Below are 18,942 nucleotides of genomic sequence, written 5' to 3'. Positions count from 1 at the left end.
AATGGCATTTATTAAGGACTTACTATGTGCAAAGCACTGTTCTAAGAACTGGGGAGGTTACAAGGTGAGCAGGTTGTCCCATGGGGGGGCTCACAGTCTTAATCCTCATTTTACAGATGAGGTAACTGAGGCCCAGAGAAGTTAAGCGACTTGCCCAAAGTCACACAGCTGACAAGGATTTGAACCCATGACCTCTAACTCCAAAGCCCGTGCTCTTTCCACTGAGCCACGCTGCTTCTCTAGATAGATATTAAAATAACTTATCAGTGCAAGGGAAGCAAGACAGTATAAAGACGTGTACAAATATATATATATATAAACTAGGTTGAGCTGGAGAAGAGCTTGAAGCCGTGGGTGTTGGAAGTGGATTGAGGACTTGAGCATTTAGAAGGTCGGACTTGAGTGCAGGGGTGACAAAGAAAGTAGGGAAAATAGAATGGGGATATACAAGATTAGTTAGAGAGTATGGCCTAGTGGAAAGAGCATAGATCTGGAAGTTAGAGGACCACCTAATTCTGGCTCTTCCACATATCTGCTGTGTGAACTTGGGCAAGTCATTTAATTTATCTGTGCCTCAGTTCCCTCATCTGCAAAATGGGGATTCAAAACCTGTTCTTCTTCCTACATAGACTGTGATCCTCATGAAGGACCTGGTTATTTTGTTTCCATCCCAGCATTTAGTATAGTGCTGGGTACATAGTAAATACTTAACAAATGCCACACTTATTATGAGGTTTCCTGGAAAAGATATTTTAGTATGGCTTTGAAGATCGGGAGAGTGGTGGTCTGCTGTATACGAAGGGGAAGGGAGTTCCAAGAACGAGGAAGAGTATGAGAACAAAGGCGAAAAAGACTAGAGTAAGGTACAATGAGTAAGTAGGCATTAGAGGAACTAAGTGTGTAGGTTGGGTTGTATTGGGAGAGGAGAGAGAATCAATCAATCAATCGTATTGATTGAGTGCTTACTGTGTGCAAGGCACTGTACTAAGTGCTTGGGAAGTACAAGTTGGCAACATATAGATACGGTCTCTACCCAACAGTGGGCTCACAGTCTAGAAGGGGGAGAAAGAGAACAAAACAAAACATATTAACAAAATAAAATAAATAGAATAGATATGTACAAGTAAAATAAATAAATAGAGTAATAAATATGTACAAACATATATACATATATACAGGTGCTGTGGGGAAGGGAAGGAGGTAAGGTGGGGAGGATGGAGAGGGACAGAAAGGGGAGAGGAAGGAGGGGGCTCAGTCTGGGAAGGCCTCCTGGAGGAGGTGAGCTCTCAGTAGGGCCTTGAAGGGAGGAAGAGAGCTAGCTTGGCGGATGTGGGGAGGAAGGGCATTCCAGGCCAGGGGGATAACATGGGCCAGGGGTCGACGGCGGGACAGGCGAGAACGAGGCACAGTGAGGAGATTAGTAGCAGAGGAGCAAAGGGTGCGGGCTGGGCTGGAGAAGGAGAGAAGGGAGGTGAGGTAGGAGGGGGCGAGGTGATGGACAGCCTTGAAGCTGAGGGTGAGGAGTTTCTGCCTGATGTGCAGGTTGATTGGTAGCCACTGGAGATTTTTGAGGAGGGGAGTAACATGCCCAGAGCATTTCTGGACAAAGACAATTCAGGCAGCGGTGTGAAGTATGGATTGAAGTGGGGAGAGACACGAGGATGGGAGATCGAAGAGGAGGCTGATACAGTAGTCCAGACGGGATAGGATGAGAGCTTGAATGAGCAGGGTAGCAGTTTGGATGGAGAGGAAAGGGCAGATAAACAAGAGGGAGAGAGCTGATTGCTTCAAAGACAACAGTGAGGAAGTTCTATTTGATGAGGAGAGAAATGGGCAACCACTGCGACTCTTTGAAGAGTGGAGTGATGAGCATAGAACAGTGTGTGGGTTTTTGAGATGGGGATGATGGTAGTGTTATCAACTGTGATGGAAAAGTCAGGAGGAGGAGAGGATTTAATGTGTTATTGCAGCAGTTGGCTTGGCATATGCTTAGGGCTATAGTCACTGTTGCACTTGCTATTACCATTATTGAAATTGCTACCTTGTTAAGAAGCATTGGGAGTGAGGACGTTCCAAATCAAGGGGAACAGCAGAGGTTGGTGAGATTGGAGAGAGTTTCATGGGGGACTCATATGGGAAGAGAGCCAATATATGAACTGGGGTGACCTGGAGGAGAACTTGAAGCCATTGATAAGAAGTTTGAGACTGTGAGCCCCAGGTGGGATAGGGACTGTGTCCAACCTGATTTGCTTGTATCCATACCAGTGCTTAGTACAATGCCTGGCACATAGTAAGTGCTTAACAAATACCATAATTGTTATTAATATCTGTTTGGTATGGAAGGATAGGGGCTAACACTGGAGATTTTGTACAAGTGAAGAGAAAGATGGCTTAGGAAGCGAAGTGGAGTGTAGACTGGGGAAGAAGAGGTTAAAGGCAAGGAAACCAGTGAGAAGATTGATAGGGTAGTTAAATCATAATATGATGAGAGCTTGAACCAAGGTGTTGGCTGTTTGGGTGGAGAGGAAGAAGAGTGAGTGAGTCAGTCATATTCATTGAGTGCTTACTGTGTGCAGAGCATTGTACTATGCACTTGGGAGAGTGCAATATAACAATAAACAGACACATTCCCTGCCTACAATGAGCTTTCACTCTAGAGGGGGAGGCAAACATTGATTTAAATAAATTACAGATATGTACATTAGTGCTATGGGGCTGGATCCTGGAAATATTTTGGAGGAATCACTGGCAAGATTTAGCAGTTGATTGGATGTTCAATTGCTTAGCAAAGTTCTTGACACATGGTAGAGAAAGAGAGAGAGAGAGTGAGAGGGAGAGAATTTCCCTTGAAAGCCAAGGAAAAGAAATGGAATAATAGAGCCAAAACATTGGTGTTTCTCCAGGGCTTAAAACAGTGCATGGCACATAGTAAGCGCTTAACAAATACCATCACCCTAGACCAACATCCTGATCCAACTGGGCAGCTCTGATTTCCATGAGATGTTGTTTGGAGGATGGGATTTTGAATCTTCCTTCACAATGAAATTGCAGGCTTCTCCTCATAATAATGATGGCATTTATTAAGTGCTTACTATGTGCAAAGCACTGTTCTAAGCACTGGGGAGGTTACAAGGTGATAAGGTTGTCCCACGGGGGATGCACAGTCTTAATCCTCATTTTACAGATGAGAGAACTGGGGCACAGAGAAGTTAAGTGACTTGCCCAAAGTCACACAGCTGAGAATTGGCAGAGCTGGGATTTGAACCCATGACCTCTGACTCCAAAGCCCATGCTCTTTCCACTGAGCCATGCAGCTTCTCTAAATCAGTAACCTAACACATTCTCCCAACAACATGCTTTTATCTGAATTGAATATGATGCAATGTCAGAAGGCATGGTTGTTACTGATTAGCTGATGTGTGGCCCCAGAGTTTCCTCAATGTGTGACTTTTCAAGAACATAAGCCCTGACGCAAAGGAGGACTGAGTAGATTGGGTTGTGTTAGCATTGGAAGCTATAACCTTGTAACCACCCCAGCACTTAGAACAGTGCTTTGCACTTAATAAATGCTATCATATAGCCAGCTCTTCCCCAGAGATTGACAGGTGGAGTAGTGGTTGTCTTTCTGTGATGGTAAAGTTTCATTCAGGTCTCTTAGGGAGTCTAGATCAGTAATTCACTACCAGCACATTGGTATATCTTGAAGACCTCCACAGGTCTTCAGAATTTCAAGACTCTGCCATCCTTGATTTCACTAAGCATGCTATTAATTTGGAGCTGTCCTGAAATCATGACCTTACCTTCATTACCATCCTGGGAACACTAATCCTCTCATTCCCACAGTCTTCTGACAAGAGAAGCAATGCCCACAGACCAATCATTCATGTTAAGAATCTCCCTGACCAAAATATATTGAGACCTACTGAACTTATGTGGCTTCTAGAACTCCTTTCCAGTTCAATAATTCTACAGTCTTAGATCTTTTAGGTAGTATGCACTAATAAGTAAAGCACAATATGAACACATGTGTTTCATCACAGCTACCTGTCTTTACTAACTTTAGCTATCCTTCATGATTCACAGTTGTGTTTAGAGCACTATATTCATAAAATAGCTAGATCAATCAACAGTATCTATTTAGAATAACAATGAAAATAATTGTGCTATTTGTTAAGTGCTTACCATATGCCTGCACTGTACTAAGCGCAAGGGTGGATACAAGTAAATTGGTTTGGGCACAGTCCCTGTCCCACATGGGGCTCATAGTCAATCAATCAGTCGTATTTATTGAGTCTTAATCCCCATTTTACAGATGAGGTAACTGAGGCACAGAAAAGTGAAGTGACTTGCCCAAGGTCACACAGCAGGCAAGTGGTGGAGACAGGATTAGAAACCCAGATTCTTCTGACTCCCAGGCAAGTACTCTATCCACTAGGCCAGGCTGCTTCAGACAGTATATATTGAGCACTTACTGTATGCAGAGCACTGTACTAAGCACTCCTCTTCTAAACAGTAAAAATTAAAAGCGTTCTACTATTACCACATAGGCAGAGCCACAGCTACATGCTCTCAAACAACCGAGAAAGAGGAGTGCATCAAAGAAAGAAGATTTGGTTTTAAAATAAAATGTTTAAACATGGAATGCTCTCATGCCATTGTGCTCATCCTCTAATTTTAGAACAGATGGGAACTTGTTTCAGCCCTCTTATTTAGTGAACAGTGTTGGAGGTAAGGGAAAGATAATTTTATTTTGTCCTCTAAATGCTGCAGGAGATAATTTATTTCTACAGCTCACAAATTATACTTCAGACTGCTTGTACGGGGGTCAGTTTAGTGTAACTACAAATGCAGCTGTTAAGGACTGAATTGTTTATTCCACTGCTAATGTCTGCCTTGACTGTCACCGGTTGCAACCACCCGTCAACGAGTTGTTATTCCCCTGTTCATTTGCTTGCAACACGACAACACTGATTGTCAACAGGCTTCACAGGACATTTATAATGGATTGATAGGAGGAAATTTCATTCATATGCACTTCAAGAAAGGATAGAGAACTCGTGACGACCAAATACTTAGGGTACATCTGTGGTTCAGTGAAGCACATAGGTAATTTTCCTAGATCACTACCGTTTCACCTTTGTTGCCAAATAGGATAGTGGGATTATTCCAAATGTGTTTATATAGTATACCAATGAGTAGAAGTAGTGAGGCTCAGTGGAAAGAGCCCGGGCTTGGGAATCAGAGGTCATGGGTTCTAATCCCGACTCCACCACTTGTCAGCGGTGTGACTTTGGGCAAATCACTTGACTTATCTATGCCTCAATTACCTCATCTGTAAAGTGGGGATTAAGACAGTGAGCCCCATGTGGGACAAACTGATCACCTTGTATCCCCCCCAGCGCTTAGAACAGTGCTTTGCACATAGTAAGCGCTTAACAAATACCATCATTATTATTACTATTATTATTAATAGTGATGAGCCCATTGTTGAGTAGGGATTGTCTCTATCTGCTTTTGAATTGTACTTTCCAAGTGCTTAGAACAGTGCTCTGCGCACAGTAAGCACTCAATAAATACGATTGAATGAATGAATGAATATTAGTGGTATTTGTTCATTCATTCATTCAATCGTATTTATTGAGCGCTTACTGTGAGCAGAACACTGTACTAAGCACTTGGGAAGTACAAGTTGGCAACATATAGAGACGGTCCCTACCCAACAGTGGGCTCACAGTCTAGAAGGGGGAGACAGAGAACAAAACAAAACATATTAAGAAAATAAAATAAATAGAATAAATATGTACAAGTAAAATAAATAAATAGAGTAATAAATACGTGCAAACATATATACATATATACAGGTGCTGTGGGGAAGGGAAGGAGGTAAGGTGGGGGGGATGGAGAGGAGTAGGAGGGGGAGAGGAAGGAGGGGGCTCAGTCTGGGAAGGCCTCCTGGAGGAGGTGAGCTCTCAGTAGGGCCTTGAAGGGAGGAAGAGAGCTAGCTTGGCGGATGGGCAGAGGGAGGGCATTCCAGGCCAGGGGGATGACATGGGCCGGGGGTCGACGGCGGGACAGGTGAGAACGAAGTACGGTGAGGAGATTAGTGGCAGAGGAGCAGAGGGTGCGGGCTGGGCTGGAGAAGGAGAGAAGGGAGGTGAGGTAGGAGGGGGCGAGGTGATGGAGAGCTTTGAAGCCCAGGGTGAGGAGTTTCTGCCTGATGCGTAGGTTGATTGGTAGCCACTGGAGATTTTTGAGGAGGGGAGTAACATGCCCAGAGCATTTCTGGACAAAGACAATCTGGGCAGCGGCGTGAAGTATGGATTGAAGTGGGGAGAGACAAGAGGATGGGAGATCGGAGAGGAGGCTTATACAGTAGTCCAGACGTGCTAGGATGAGAGCTTGAATGAGCAGGGTAGTGGTTTGGATGGAGAGGAAAGGGCAGATCTTGGCAATGTTGCAGAGCTGAGACCGGCAGGTTTTGGTGACGGCTTGGATGTGAGGGGTGAACGAGAGAGCAGAGTCGAGGATGACACCAAGGTTGCGGGCTTGTGAGACGGGAAGGATGGTAGTGCCGTCAACAGTGATGGGAAAGTCAGGGAGAGGGCAGGGCTTGGGAGGGAAGACAAGGAGTTCAGTCTTGGACATGTTGAGTTTTAGGTGGCGGGCAGACATCCAGATGGAGATGTCCTGAAGGCAGGAGGAGATGCGAGCCTGGAGATGTCCTGAAGGCAGGAGGAGATGCGAGCCTGGAGGGAGCACTTACTGTGTGCCAGGCACTGTACTAAGTGCTGGGGCAGGTCAAGCAAATAGGGTTGAACACAGTCCCTGTCCTCCATGAGACTCACATTCTTAATCCCCATTTTACAGGTAAGGTAACTGAGGCACAGAGAAGTGAAGTAATTTGCCCAAGATCACAGAGCCAACAAGTGAAAGAGCTGGGAGTCCTTCTGACTGCCAAGCCCATGCTCTATCCACTAGGCAACATTGCTTCTCCATTTCTCTCCCACCTGCCAGGGTGCACTTTAGACTCCTTTGTGGGGAGGAGGGTTAAGATTATCTAGGAGTTTCTTTAAAGAATGCACGGGGTACGGAACTAGAATAGGAGAGGGGAAAAGGAAAAGAAATAAGACAGATGGATCTTAGTCTTCCAGAAAAAGAAAACCCAAAAGGGGTCAATGGAAGACCTAGAAATTTGATCCAAATGAAAATAGATTCCTGGTTTCATATGATAAATTTACTTAAATTCAAGGGAGAGTCAATATCCTATAACTGCATTAGTGCTGACTATATTGACTAATGTCAAAATAGAGGCATCATACTCCTTGGCACTTTAGCAAATTATAATTTAGACATAACAAAAAAAAATGTTTACTGCCAGGGTGATGAAACACTAGAATAGTCCAACAGCAGAGATTGAAAGTTTCCCTCTCTAGAGATCCTTCAACAAAAATTACTAGTAGTAATAGTAAAAATAGCAGTAGCATTCACTGAGTGCTCCTATGTGCAGTCAATTGTGTTTATTGAGCACTTACTGTGTGCAGAGCACTGTACTAAGCACTTGGGAGAGTACAGTTGGTGCAAAGCACTGTACTAGACGATTGGGAAGTATAGAATAAAAAAGCGCCACATTCTCTGCCCACAAAGAGCTTACAATCTAATGAGGGGAAAGTGACAGACTACGATGTATACTAGATGATTTAGTTAGTTACCCTAGGAACCAGAGAACTGGGCAAGTTGATATCTCAGTGTTCTTAGCCAGCTCCATGATTCCATAATACCATGTGTGAGATAGCTCCAAATACCTTGGAAACAGAATAAAAAGAAAGGTCAGTATGGACGTTAGCCAATTAAAGTGTCTCCCTGCCTTACAAAGAGGCTTTGGGAGCATGAGGACACAAAAAGGAATAATCATTCAATCAGTGGTATGTACTCAACACTTACTTTGGGCAGAGCACTGTACGAGGCTCTTGGAAAACTACAAAATAATGAAGCGTTGTCAGGCAGAGGGAAGAAAATACAACATTTCAGCAAGAGGTAAAGTTGACATGCAAACAATGAGGAAGGGATGGATGGTCAGACGCCTTGATGCACTGATAAAAAAACTCAACTTCAGTAGCATTGTCCTTGAACCTGAAGGACAGCTAGATCTATACATTCAAAAATTGAGTTAGGCATTGTTTTTTAATTATTTAATTGACAACTTTCCAAAATGCTATTCATCATCACTGGTAGGTGGCTTCCTCACTTTTACTATTTCAGCATTTTAGCCATCATAGGATCAATCAGCCCTCTCAGGGTCACACCTGGAGAGTTTCCAGGACTCTACCAGTTTTCGACTATGGGAGGGAGAGTCAAGCAGAGGCATATCCATTCCATTCCTAGCTTGGGCAGTGGCTAGTGAGTGGAAGGCAATCTGTTATGAGTCAAAACTCACTTGTGTTGGGCAGCAGCAGCATGGGAGAGAGTTGAGGGCAGAGACTGGTTTACTGCACAGGAGGAGGCAATGGTAAAACACTTCCATATTTTTACCAAGAAAACTCTCTGGATCCACTACCAGAATGATTGCAGATGGAGGTGGGGCGTTCTGGGAGAGATGTGTCCGTGGCATCACTATGGGTAGGAGACGACAGCATAAGACAAGAGGATTGATCAATTACTGTGTGCAGAGCTCTGCATTAAATGCTTGGGAGAGTACAATATAACAGAGTTGGTAGACACAATGCCTGTCCACAACAAACTTACAGTCTAGAGAGGGACAGTCATATAGTTAAATAAATTATGGCTATGTACATAAGTGCTGGGGGGCTGAGGAAGGAGTGAATAAAGGGAGCAAATCAGGTTGACGCACAAGTCAGTGGGAGAAGAGGAAAGGAGGACTTAATCAGGGAAAGCCTCTTGGAGGAGATGTGCCTTCAGTAACTGTCGGTCAGGTATGAAGAGGGAGGGTGTTCCTGGCCAGAGGCATTTTTGTGGGTGAGAGGTTAGAGGTGAGATAGACAAGATTATGGTACAAAGAGTAGGTTGGCATTACAGGAGCGAAATGTGTGGGAGAGCTGTAGTAGGAGAGCTGCAAAGTGAGGATCATAGGATGAATCGGTCTTACCTATAGAATGCTTACTGTGCACAAAGCACTGTACTTAGTGCTCGGCAGAATACAATATAAAATATACGAATCATAGATTTGCAGAAATGGAATTTAATACTAATAATAATTTTGGGATTTGTTAAGTGCTTACTACGTGCCAAGCACTGTTCTAAGAGCTGGGGGAGATACAAGGTAATCAAGGTTGTCCCACATGGGGCTCAGTCTTAATCCCCATTTTCCAGATGAGGTAACTGAGGCACAGAGAAGTGAAGTGAGTTGCCCAAAGCCACACAGCTGATAAGTGGTGGAGCTGGGAATAGAACCCATGACTTCTGACTCCAAAGCCCATGGTCTTTCCACCTAGCCATGCTGCTTCTCTAGATTTTCCAGAAACAATAGAAGAAAACAACCAGCTCTAGTTGGGGCCCAGTTTATGGTTGGAATATCAATTCAGGAGTAGTCAGCCCATCTCTAATTCATCTAACCTAGAACCCTGGAACCTAGAAGCAGCGTGGCTCAGTGGAAAGAGCCCGGGCTTTGGAGTCAGAGGTCATGGGTTCAAATCCTGGCCTTGCCAATTGTCAGCTGTGTGACTTTGGGCAAGTCACTTAACTTCTCTGGGCCTCAGTTCCCTCATCTGTAAAATGGGGATTAAGACTATGAGCCCCACGTGGGACCACCTGATCACCTTGTAACCTCCCCAGTGCTTAGAACAGTGCTTTGCACATAGCAAGCATTTAATAAATACCATTGTTATTATTCTTATTATTATTATCATTATTATTATTGAACATTCTATGCCTCCATGCATCTCTTTACCACCAGCTGCGGCACTGTCCCCCTCGGCTTCACAAACAAGTGTGTGTGGGACTCTCCACAGTGACAAGCTAGCCCACCCCTGCTTTACGTTAAGCCTTTCCCTCCTGGCAAAGGGCCAGTGTAAGCAGAAGAGAGTGAAATGTAAACCCTAAAGAAGAGTTTATAACATTCAGGTCAGTTTGGGACTGCAAACCTTGAGTCACTGAGAACTGAGCTTTGAAGAGGTGCTGTAAAATTACAGCTAATTGACAGAGAGAAAGGTAGATCGACACAGAGATAGATAGTCCCAAGGCTTTTAGGGATTTTATAGGATATAGCTGCTACTTATTAATTCAGCTTGAGTGTTAGAGGGATTCATGTTAGGTGAAGAAGTTCACACGAGCAGGTCACTCAGCCTCTCTTGTCTTTCTATTCTTACATTCAGTCTGTTTCTAGATTCTGTTACCTTTTCCTCCACAATATTTCTCAGATCTTTCTCTCCATCTAAATGGTCACTTCCCTGGTACAGGAGCTTGTCACATAGTAATAATAATAATAATAATGGCATTTCTTAAGCACTTACTATGTGTCAAGCACTGTCCTAAGTGCTGGGATGAGTACAAGGTAAAATCAGGTTGGACACAGTCCCTGTCCCACATGTGGCTCACAGTTTTAATCCCCATTTTACAGATGAAGTAATTGAGGCCCAGAGAAATCAAGTGACATGCCCAAGGTCACACAGCAGACAGGGGGTGGAGCTGGGATTAGAACCCAGGTCCTTCTGATTCCAAGCCCTGTTCTCTATCAGTTGTATCTCAATCAGATTACTGTATTGGTCTTTTCATTGGGTTCCATGGCTCCAGGCTCTTTCCTCAGCAGTTCATTCTTCCTTCTGCTGCCTGCATGATTTATCTAAAACATTGTTCTACCTACAACTATCTCTGCCTCAAAAGCAGCATGACTTAGTGGAAAGAATCCTGGCTTGGGAGTCAGAGGTTGTGGGTTCTAATTCCGGCTTCGCCACTGATCAGCTGTGTGACAGGGCAAGTCACTTGACTTCTCTGTGCCTCAGTTCCCTCCTCTGTAATATGGGGATTAAGACTGTGAGCCCCACGTGGGACAACCTGATTACCTCGTGTCTACCCCAGCATGTAGAACAGTGCTTGGTACATAATAAGCACTTAATAAATGCCATCATTATTACTATCATTAAATAGTGGACTGTGCAGGAGTGAGGAGCCTGAAATTCTACTCCTTTACCCACAGTACCCTACTGATCTTTGCTTTTGTCTTCATATTGTCATAGTATTTTCTTTTCATCTCTCCTTATGTATTTATCACCAGTCTCCTTTCCCCCCTTCTTTATTTTTAGACTTTGAGCCCCCTGAGGGGCAGGGACCATGTCTTATTAATAATTGTAGTATTTGTTAAAGGCTCATTATGTGTCAAGCACTCTAGTATGCACTGGGATAGATAGAGATAATCAGGTTGGCCACTGTCTCTGTTCCACATGGGGCTAACTTTCCACCTGTATATTCTTTCCCAGTCCTTAGTATGCTGCTTTACACGCAGTCTGAGCTTAATAAATACTACTACTACTACAGGTACTATTACTATTACCCGCACATCAGTTCTCCTCCTTAGTTATCAGTTCTCTATTCCCACTTCATCTCCCACATTTTGTTCCTCCCAATCTACCCTCCTCACTGAGCCTCCAACACCTTGCTCACTGCGGACCCCTAGTCCAAGTCCAGCCCCTGGCCTGGAACCCTCTCTCTTCATATCCAACAGAGGTTTATTCTGCCTACCTTTAAAGCCTTATTAAAAGCACATCTCCTCCAAGATAACCTCCTTGACTAATCCCTCATTTCCTCTTCTCCTATCCCCTTCTGAGTCTCCCTTAAATTGAGATTTGCACCTTCTATTCACCTTCCCTCTGCCCCAAAACACTTTAGAACATATCCCTAATTTAATCGATTTTTTATGTTAATGCCCATCTCCCCCTCTAGACGTAGCTTGTTGTGGGCAGGGACTATGTCTGTCAACTCTGATATATTGCAATCTCCCAAGTGTCTAGTTCATTCAGTCATTCAATCGTATTTATTGAGCGCTTACTGTGTGCAGAGCACTATACTAAGTGCTTGGAAAGTACAATTCAGCAACAAATAGGGATAATCCCCGCCCAATAACGGGCTCACAATCTAGAAGGGGGGAGACGGCCAACAAAACAAAACAAAACAATTAGACAGGCATCAATAGCATCAACATAAATAGAATTATAGCTATATACACATCATTAATAAAATAAATAGAATAATAAAATAATAAATATGTTCATAAATACACTAGTGCTGTGGGGCAGGGAGAGGGGTAGAGCAGAGGGAGGGAGTAAGGACGATGGGGATGGGAGGAGGAGAAGAGGAAAAGGGGGCCTCAGTCTGGGAAGGGCTCCTGAAGGATGTGAACTTTCAGTAGGGTACAGTGCTCTGCACATGCTAAGTGCTCATTAAGTATAATTGATGGATTTCTTGTTGGATTGGAGTAGAGGCCATCAGATTTGGCGAGAAGTAGGTCATTGGTTCCTGAGAATGGGCTGTTTTCATGGAGTGAAGGGGGTGGAAACCAGATTAGAGGTGACCAAGGAAAAAGTTGGAGGAGAGGATATGGAGGCAGTGGGTGTAAACTACAGTCTCAAGAAATTATAGGAGGGGGATGGGGAAATAACTGGAGGGAACCCTGGTGCCAAAGGAGAGTTTTTTAGAATAGGGGATACGTGAGCACATTTGAAAGCAGTAGAGAAGAAGCCCTCTAGACTGTAAATACAGTGTGGCTAAGTGGAAAGAACACAGGCTTTGGAGTCAGAGGTCATGGGTTCAAATCCCAGCTCTGCCAATTGTTAGCAGTGTGACTTTGGGCAAGTCACTTAACTTTTCTGTGCCTCAGTTACCTCATCTGTAAAATGGGGTTAAGACTGTGAGCCCCCTGTGGGACAACCTAATCATCTTGTGACCTCCCCAGCACTTAGAACAGTGTTTTGCACATAGTAAGTGCTTAATAAATGTCATCATTATTATTATTATGGGCAGGGAACATGTCTACCAACTCTGCTATATTGTACTCTCCCAAGCGCTTAGTACAATGTTCTGCACACAGTAAGCACTCAAGACATGCAGTTGATTGATGGCAGTCAATAGGGAAGAAGGGAGTGGGCAGGTGTTTTAATAAAGTATAAAAAGATGGGACTAGAAACATAGGTATGGGGGTAGATTTTGAGAAGAGGTAAGAGGTACCTTTTTGAGACACTGAGCGCTGATCTCTAGCTTTGACCACATTAGAGTTAATGAGCTAACGTGAACTCCAGCTACAAATCCTTAGAGAATCTGTCCCAAGCCATGTAAATCTGGATTGGATATGCGGAGAGAAAAGCGTGGGAGAGGTGTGTTAAAGTGAACTATCATTTGAGTGAAGTTATCTCAGCAGGCAATTCTGATAGGTCACTTTAGAAGAGTTCACTTCTTGCATCATGCTGCTATTACCAAGGTTTGATATTAAAACTGACAAAAAAAACTTAATTGCTAATCTGGGGTTTGGAAATGATGAACTTCAAGGCAGAACAATGATTCTTTGATCTTAAAAAGCCGGTATGGAACAGGCTGTCTAGGTATTCTTGTATTATCAGGTAGGCTGGATGAGTCTTGGGTTTGCAGAAGCAGGCAGAAGCAATTTGCATTTCAATGCAATCAAGATAAGCTCCCAACTCTGAAATTTTCAGGAGTGGTAGGAAAGATTGCACAAAATTAATTCTTAATAACTTGAAGCAACTTGGTTAATTGTTAACAAGCTGCATGATCCTCTGGAAGTTCTGTTTTGAAATAAAATTCAGACCAATACCCAACCCAGATTAAAAATGCCTGTTAGAGGTTAGGGTAAGAGAAAGAAAAGGAAAAGTGTGTTGGTCCTTATCTTATCTTAGTATCTGCACCTAGCATTTCTATCTGCCTTTCTTTAGTTGAATGTGAATTTTTAGATCTACCCTAAACAGAAATAGCATGCAGACTGTGAAATAAGGCAGGAAAACTGCAAACAGCCACACTGCATCTATCAGTGACTGCATTTAGCCATAGGTTTTGTTCGGTGGAATCAGCAGGGCAGAAGAGCTCCTGTCAATCAATCAATCGTATTTATTGAGCACTTACTGTGAGCAGAGCACTGTAATAAGCACTTAGGAGAATATTATATAACAGAGTTGATAGACACTGCCTACAAAGAGCCCCAGAGAGAGGGGGTTGTAGCTGACATGCCACATCACCTCTTTGGTTCTTCTCCCCAGGAAATGGGTTGGGTCTGCTTGGTTTAGTGGAAAGATCAGGGGCTTGAGAGTCAGAGGTCATGGGTTCTAATCCCGGCTTCACCACTGATCAGCTGTGTGACTTTGGGCAAGTCACTTAACTTCTCTGGACCTCAGTTACCTCATCTGTAAAATGGGGATAAAGACTGTGAGCCCCCATGTGGGACAATCTGATTGCCTTGTATCTAACTCAGTGCTTAGAACAGTGTTTGGCACATGGTAAGTGCTTAACAAATACTATTATTATTATCATTATTATTATTATTATTATTATTATTATCTGGTGCCCCACACTCACCCCGCTTAGTTTGGGTCTGGCTAAGCCCCAGGATTTTGACTCATTCAGGACTCAACTATCAGAAAACAGCCTTTTCCACACCATTCAAACCCACAGAAATTAAGATTTTTCTGCTGAATCACTTCCCACCAGTGCATCTTCAGAACAATATCATCATCATCATCATCATCATGATGAATGGCATTTACTGTGTGTAGAGCACTGTACTGTTTGCAGGGTACAATAAAAGAAGAATACAAGATGCCTGCCGTCAAAGAGCTTATAATTAATGGGATGCTAGTCACATATATGCCTCTTCACCTACACCAACATGAATAGTTGAGATCATACAATCAGTAGCATTACTTTCCTTTGAGGACAACATATCTATATTGTCCTCAAAGGACACACATATATGTGTGTGTGTGTGTGTGTGTGTGTGTGTGTGTATACACATATATATATCAAAAATCAATGGTATTTTTTGAGTGTTTACTGTTTACAGAGCCCTGCACTGAGCACTTACAAGATTAAAATAGACACATTCTCTGCCCACAACAAACTTACAGTCTAGAGGGGGAGCTGGACATTAATATAAATAAATTATGGATACATATAAAAATGTTGTGGGGCTGAGGGTGGGGTGAATAAAGGGAGTACAAGCCCATTGTTGAGTAGGGACCATCTCTGTATGTTGCCAATTTGTTCTTCCCAAGAGCTTAGTACAGTGCTCTGCACACAGTAAGTGCTCAATTAATACGATTGAATTAATGAATGAAAGTACAAGGGTGATATAGAAGTGAAAGAAGAGGAAATGAGGAGTTAGTCAGGGAAGGCCTCTTGGAGATGTGCCTTCAATAAGGCTTTGAAGATGGGGAGATTGATCGTCTGATATGAAGAGGGAGGATGTCCAAGGCTAGAGGCAGGGCATAGGCAAGAAATCAGAAGTCAGATAGGTAGTATTGAGGTAAACTGAGTAGTTTGGCACTACAGGAGTGAAGTGGGTGGGCTGGGCTGTTGAAGGAGATTTGTGCAGTGAGCTAGGTGGGGTCGAACTGATTGAGTGTTTTAAAGCCACTTGTATGGAATTTCTGTTTGAGTGGAGGTGAATGGGAAGCCATTGGAGGTTCTTAAGGAGTGAGGAGTTCAGAACTGCATGTTTTTATTTAGAAAAATGATCCATGCAGCAGAGTGAAGTATGGATTGGAGTGGGGAAAGACAGGAGATGGGGAAGTCAGTGAAGACTCAGATGAAGTAGTCAAGGTGGGATAAGGTAAGTGCTTGGACTAGCAGAGTGGCAGTTTGGGTGATAAGTAAAAGGCAGATCTTATCAATGTCGTGCATTGACATTTATCAGTGTCGTGATCGTCATACATATCAACGTATGACAAAATTCGGTGACAGTTCGCATATATGGGTTGTATGAGAGAACTGAGTCAAGGACAATGCCAAGGTTATGAGCTTGTGAGATAGAGAATATAGTGGTATAACCCACAGTGATGGGAAAGAGGGGGACTATAAGGTTGGGTGGAAACACAAGAGGTTCTCTTTTAGACATTTTAAGTTCGAAGTATAAGCAGGACATTGAGGTAGAGATGTCCTGAAGGCCAGAGGAAATGTGTGAATGCAGAGAAGGAGAGAGGTCAGGGCTGGAGATGCAGATTTGGAAATCAACCACCTAGAGATGGTAGTGGAAAGCATACTAAGCTCGCTGAGGGCAAGGAAGAGCTACCACAGTGAACACAAGCCTCATTAGTTAAACACATTGTATCAGCTATTGAATTGGTGTGACTTTAGAATCCAACACTTAATATGGTGCCTGGCACATAGTAAGCACTTAACAAATACCATAATTACTGTTGTTATTATTATTATGTTCATGAAGTGTAAACTTTTAGCTCTAGCAGAAGAAATAATGTCATGAGTAATAATTGTGGTACTTGTTAAGCCCTTGCAGTGTGCCAAGCATTATACTAAACACTGGGGTAGATATGATGAAAAGGTCACATATGGTCCCTGTCCCACATGGGGCTCACAGAGAGAGAATAGATATTGAACCATTGTAAAGATGAGGAAACTGAGACACAGAGCAGTGAAGTGACTTTTCCGAGTTCACAGAGCGAGCAAGTGGCAGAAATGTGCTTAGAATCCAGATCTCCCATCTCCCAGATCTGTACTCTTTTCACTAGTCATACTGCCTCTCTACAAAGAGGTACAGGGAGAAAAATATTAGTAATTATGGTAGTTGTTAAGTGCTTAATATATGCCAAGCATTGTGCGAAATATAAGGGTAGATAGGAGATAATCAGGTTGGACACAATCCCTATCCCATGATGAATTCACAGTCAATTGAGGGTTATTCCATTTTCCTATTGTTTCTCCTCTCTCTCAGTCATTTGATCTTCGTCATTTCAGTGTCATCCTCATCTTCTCAGAATGTACTGAGTGCCTATTATGTGCTGAGCACTGTACTGGCCACTTGGAACATAACACACCCCTTTTACTGGTGATGGGAGAGAGGAAATGAAAGGAAATCCTTCTTAGTTGCTCTGGTAGGTATTTTGCAAGATAAGTTCAAAACTATGGGCTTAGATCAATTTTAGAAATTATCTATGGAATTGAATGATCTTTTTATATTCTAATCCCCATTCTCTTTGTTAACATAAATATTGAAAAATGTTTGCCAAACTTTGTTTGGCATGATTACTGCTACTTTATCCATCCCCCCTCCCCAAAAACCCTATTTTTAAGATATTAACATATAACATTTAAACTGTACTATCTGAAATGATATAAGGGCATCATTACATCCTTTGGAAACTCTCATAGATTTTGTGTTCTAGCATTGAATAGGGGCAATTTCCAGATTTAACAGCTGGTAGGCTTAGCGATTCAATGTTCTATTGGAGACTTTGGGACAAGTATCTAGGTCAGTGTTTGTCAAACAAGCCCCAGGGCTGATACTAGCCAAGCTAAGAGGATTGACTGGTGGCCAAGCCTACTGCCCTCTATTTACCTCAGTTATCCTGAATTTTTTGTCGCCCAGTCTCACTATTTGGCATTTCAGAGGCAGGACATCTGAGTCAAAAACGGAGAGATAGTAGGTAGGGAAGAAGCAATAAGGAATAAGGAGAATCCAGATATCAAATTGTATCATGAGAAGCAGTGTGGCTCAGTGGAAAGAGCACAGGCTCTGGAGTCAGAGATCATGGGTTCAAGTCCCAGCTCCGCCACTTGTCAGCTGTGTGACTTTGGGCAAGTCACTTAACTTCTCTGGGCCTCAGTTCCCTCAGCTGTAAAATGGGGATTAAGACTGTGAGCCCCCCATGGGACAACCTGATCACTTTGTATCCTCCCTAGCGCTTAGAACGGCGCTTTGTGTATAGTAAGCGCTTAATAAATGCCATCATTATTATTACCAATAGTTAAATTTTAGCTTTAAAATTGTTAAAACAGTTAAGTGCTAATTTTTTACCGATATAGTAGCAATTATCTGTGGCCCTCCTAACATATGGTATATCCTAAGGGAAACACCCAGGACAGGACACTAAGCAGGCACCTATAGTAGGGGAATCTCATTTCTACCTCAGTCCCTGATTTCCTCCATGACCTCAAGCAAGTTCCAGAAACAACTATTTTCCAGAAAAGCTGCTTCAGAAAAGCAGCCTGGCTTAGTGGAAAAAGCACTGTCCTGAGAGTCAGAAGGCACTGGATTCTAATCCCGGCTCTGTCACTTGTCTGCCGTTGGACCTTGGGTAAGTCACTTCACTTCCCTACACCTGTTACCTAAACTGTAAAATGGGGATTAAGACTGTGGGAAAGTGACTGTGTCCAACCTGCTAAAATTGATATCTACCCCTGCACTTAGTACAGTGCCTGGAAAATAGTAAGTGCTTAACAAATGCCACATAGGAAAAAAAAAGCCACAGAAGTTCTTGCCAACTAATGAGCAGAAAATGTTTTCAAGTCTTTGGATAAGAGGTGTTACGTAAAATAAAAGGTTATACTCTCCTTGTAGGCTGTAAGCTCCTTGTTGTATTCAGTTCAGTGCTCTAATAATAATAATAATAATAATAATGGCATTTGTTAAGCACTTACTATGTGCAGAGCACTGTTCTAAGCGCTGGAGGGAATACAAGGTGATCAAGTTGTCCCACGTGGGGCTCACAGTCTGAATCCCCATTTTACAGATGAGATAACTGAGGCTCAGAGAAGTTAAGTGACTTGCCCAAGGTCACACAGCAGACATGGCGGAGCTGGGATTCGAACCCATGACCTCTGACTCCAAAGCCCATGCTCTTTCCACTGAGCCACGCTGCTTCTCACACAGTGAGTGCTCCATAAATATGATTGATTGATCGATTGATTAAAGAAATTGTATTTCTGGATGTAGCTGCGGTGATACATCTTTTCAGGAGAAAATTGTATGATGCT

The 18,942-nt window shown here is 43.0% G+C and overlaps 1 non-coding gene across 1 annotated transcript; it reads left to right on the top strand.

The window, feature by feature from the left end:
* The first annotated feature begins 8,285 nt into the window (after window positions 1-8,285).
* On the top strand, window positions 8,286-8,424 carry LOC119937391. Its single transcript, XR_005454067.1, has one exon. It is a non-coding gene; the product is annotated as a small nucleolar RNA SNORA7 (small nucleolar RNA).
* Window positions 8,425-18,942: the final 10,518 nt, after the last annotated feature.

Source organism: Tachyglossus aculeatus, chromosome 1 (assembly GCF_015852505.1).
Source record: "Tachyglossus aculeatus isolate mTacAcu1 chromosome 1, mTacAcu1.pri, whole genome shotgun sequence".
Classification (NCBI taxonomy): Eukaryota; Metazoa; Chordata; class Mammalia; order Monotremata; family Tachyglossidae; genus Tachyglossus; species Tachyglossus aculeatus.
The sequence above is the reverse complement of the archived record's forward strand: the minus strand, read 5'-3'. Positions and strand labels throughout refer to the sequence as shown.